The sequence below is a fragment of the Octopus bimaculoides genome, chromosome 24 (genome assembly GCF_001194135.2).
Source record: "Octopus bimaculoides isolate UCB-OBI-ISO-001 chromosome 24, ASM119413v2, whole genome shotgun sequence".
Taxonomy (NCBI): domain Eukaryota; kingdom Metazoa; phylum Mollusca; class Cephalopoda; order Octopoda; family Octopodidae; genus Octopus; species Octopus bimaculoides.
The window spans coordinates 10379381-10383596 of NC_069004.1; the positions used below are offsets into that span (position 1 = coordinate 10379381).

The window sequence follows — 4216 nt, forward strand, 5'->3', positions numbered from 1 at the left end:
ATATATATATATATATATATATATATATATATATATATAATTAGAGGGAGTTTGTTAGTTAATATTACGAACTTACTTCCGAGTTGTAACTTTGTTTTATGCATGTTAAAAGAAGATTAATTTTAAAGCCCGTTTAGGAATGACGACGGAATATTTACAGTTGTATTCTAAAAATAGAGTAAATTCACAATGAAAAAGTTGGTAGGACTTCACGTTTCGTCTAACGGCTTATTTTAAACATGTCACTTGCCGAGAGATATAGATGGTACTGAACAAACAGAAAGAGAGACTCTCTTCGCACGTTATATGAGAAATAGTAGCGAACATCCCTCAAATCACATTCTACCGTCTTCAAACAGGAAGGACACACTGGACAATGTAAGTTATAAGATAATGATGCACACTAAACACTCTGTAACATCATAAATTTAGTTTCCAGAATGTATACAAAAGCCATGTGGGATGTGTAAGTTTCATAAAGGGTTAAACAAAATACTTGTACATTTCATATAGACAATCACTCCCTCGATTTTTCTCTCACCCACCACATACACAATTCTTATTCGATATAGCCTCGAGGGAGGGGATATCAATTCGAAGGGTTTTTTTTATTTGTAAATACAATGGTTGCTAATTAACTGCCATGTAAAAACGAGAAAGCAGAAGGTAAATAGATAGCCAATAATTGTGTTTGTGTATATAAATATATATATATACATTACCTGTCATGGAGTAAACGGAAGTAGCAGACCATCGACTGTTTTAGTTGACAGGAGGACACGGTCGAAAAAACCAAAACAAGTGTACAACGACGAAGAAAGAATCCCTCATGGATGTTTCTGGTGAAACAAACAAACAGTAGCTCTGCTGTTGTTGTTGTTGTTATTATTGCTAATGATGATGATGATGGTTTGGAACGACTGCGAGACAGCTACTACAGTAGTTACGTGATTGGGGGGATGGTAACAGGAGAGAGAGAAGAGAGAGATTCCTGTAGTTATGACCACATGTGTCCGTCACACAGACAAGACTTACAAAGGATGTGGGGGAGGTCGACCATCGAATTTAAAGGGGAGAAGAGGAAGGGAGAAGAACCATTGCGAGGAGGGTAACAGAATTACTATACCGGAAGTGAGCTTCCACCAACACCGATTCAGACATAAAAACATTCTGAATATAAATAATAAATTTTGCAATTTTTAATTATATAAATAATAAATTTTGCAGATTTTAATTATATAAATAATAAATTTTGCAATTTTTAATTATATAAATAATAAATTATGCAGTTTTTAATTATATAAATAATAAATTTTGCAGATTTTAATTAATATCCGTAACCATATTAATGTTATAAATAATAATTATTATTACTATCATTATTTAATAAATAAATTCAGGAGTATATTGTATAGTAATTATAATTATTATGTTTGTCCTATCATTCGTGTGTTCCCACCTATCTCTCGGTTACCTTTTATTTGGAGTTTCGTTTCTTTTATCTCTGCTATTGCCCCTTCCATTATATCTTTACATATTGGAACCCAGTTGTCGATATTTCATTTTGGCAAATTCAATAAATACAAGGGAAAAGGAAGGAAAATAACCTGAGTATAATAGAAATATATTACAAAATTCTTATTATTGTACCCACCACTCCCGGCTTCGTTTCTTTCTAACTTTTTGAAAAGTGCACTGTTTGTAATTAAGTTTTCTAGATGTACATTTCAGATGGCATAAATTGGGGGTATTCGGAAAAGGTGAAGTGGAGTTTCGGATAGTTCACACTCTTCGATTCGTTTCCCCCCCCCCAAAAACTCTCTGAAAACCGAGATATTTTTGGATAAAATGTTCTACAAATACTTTTCGGATGCTGGAGATCACGAATATGTCGTAATTTGATACGAAAAAAAAAAGAAATTGGAGTGGAATGGGATATTTCACACACGCCAACTTTTGTTTCACCATACATTTTGATAGTGAGTAAAGTATCTATCTGTAGGATTTCCAGCTTGTGTATTCTTGCACTGAATGGGTACTACACAATTTCCTTACATCAATATTTATTCAGGAACAAGAAAAGCATCCGAACAATAATAACACTATTTGTTATGTATAGTATGTACAATTTGGTCAGTCAACAATAATCGTTACACATATAACACTCTTCTGTTCTGGTATATATATTTCTTTATTGCCCACAAGGGGCTAAACAAGGACAGACAAAGGGATTAAGTCGATTACATCGATCCCAGTGCGTAACTGGTACTTAATTTATCGACCCCGAAAGGATGAAAGGCAAAGTCGACCTCGGCGGAATTTGAACTCAGAACGTAACGGCAGACGAAATACCGCTAAGCATTTCGCCTGGCGTGCTAACGTTTCTGCCAGCTCGCATTCGAATAGACATTAACCACGAACATATAACACTATTCTACATATCCATCACCCACCAGCCCCGCATTTACTTTTTTTTCAAATCAAATTCCGATGTAATCGTGATCTACACCATCTGAAACGTACTCGTTGAGAATTTGAGTTTAGAACATCCAGTTTTCCGACATTTATGAAGAAACATAGTCGGTTTTAGTGGGGAGGGGTTAAAGGCATTTCTGTAGTTATAGCTCCTATCGTTTATTATTGATGTTAAACTAAAGTATTTTCTGTAAATATTTGTAACAGGTTAAAAATAAGCTGTGTTCTCCCACCACCACTACACATGGCTTTTTGTGTACATTCTGAAAATCAATGATGTCGATATTGAGTGTACACACAACACTGAAAACACATGAACGATAAAAGAAAAAGATGGAGGGTGGGGCTTATTTACTTCGGACTACCAAGAAAACAAACTTTATTGTTTAATTCAAGTTAGAGTGGCATTCCTTTAGTCTGAAATGCATCTTATTTTTTTGGTATGTTTTTTTACCGCATTTTACTTGTTTTCATTCGTTGGCCCCCGTATATAAATCATAACATATTTAACTATATCTTACAGACGATAGCACACACACACACACACACACACATATATATGTATACATGTATATCGATGAAATTAAAGGTAGATATGAAAGTAAAAAAGGCAATCAATACGGTTATATTTCGTCATAAATATACACTCGGTTGTTGTCTTTATCATTAAAAGAAGATCGATTTTTTTTTAATGTTTGAATACTTGGCGACAGTTCACTTTAAATTTACCGAAACCAGTAAAAAAAGATAAAAGGCAAAACAGACAGAAGAATTGTATTTGAGGTGTGAGAAAGTTTTTTGTTTTGTTTTGTTTTGTTTTTTTTCTTTAGAAGTAACACGAACTCACCAGATGCTGACGTGGATTGAACTCGCAGCTCAGATCCATAACACTTCACGTTCAAACGCCATTAAAAAAAACCAACTCATTTCTGTTTATCCCAGCTTAACCATCCACGCCACTTTTAGCTGTTAGCCTCGATCTGCTGGAAATAGCAGCCAAATCTTAATCAAATCATACCCTAGTCTTTAAAAGAAAATAAAAGAGAGCCCTCGGTATAACGTAGTCTTAGATACACAGTCTGTAAAAACAAGATACGATGATCAGATTGGAGTGTCTACAGTCAATCAGAGCTGACCTTAACGATAACATCAGGACCACGTTAACAACTGCTATCAAGTGATGAAAAGATCTTAAAGAAGAAAAAGAGGCAAAATTTCGATCGATATTGATGTGTCTGACACATGTTGCTTTTATATAACTGTCATTTTCTCGCCTTGCAACGTCTATTGAAAAAAATACATGGAGGTTACAACTGCCAGGCCTGCGCAACAAAGTATGGCCCACGCGACTACGTAAGCCGCCGGTTAGGGCACCGCGTGCAGACCCCGTGGATTATACACGCCCAATTTACTTGAACGCAGGACCAGCTGAACGAGATAGGGATTTTCTGGGAGCAGGGGGGAATGCTTTTTGAGCCCTTTTTTTTTTTTTTTTTACAAGTTTATTATACCATTTGTTTCCCACACTAACACGTAGGACCAGCTCCCCACCCGCCCCGACAACAGACAGTCTTTACAATTCCTCACTCCCTGACACCTAAAATTTATTTCTTTTTCTTCTTTGACCTATTAATAAGAAACTTACTTGCCTCAATTTTCAGAGTTTAGTCAGGTTAGGGTAGATAGGAACCACAAATCTCTTCTATGCAAAAAACGTGTAATGAATGTCAGGTCACATCTT

General features: G+C 35.3%; 1 protein-coding gene across 3 annotated transcripts in view; it reads right to left on the reverse strand.

Moving 5' to 3' along the window:
• Window positions 1-4216, reverse strand: part of LOC106869789 (uncharacterized) — a 26989-nt gene that overhangs the window by 8550 nt on the left and 14223 nt on the right. Inside the window, exon 1 of one of the 3 annotated variants that reach the window (XM_052976346.1) lies at window positions 3323-3950. The exons of 1 other annotated variant lie outside the window; for it this stretch is intronic. The gene's annotated coding sequence lies outside the window, so the exon portion shown is untranslated. Of the gene's footprint in view, window positions 1-722; window positions 1106-3322; window positions 3951-4216 lie in introns of those variants that run through there. One more of the 3 variants, XM_052976345.1, reaches the window with a different exon arrangement.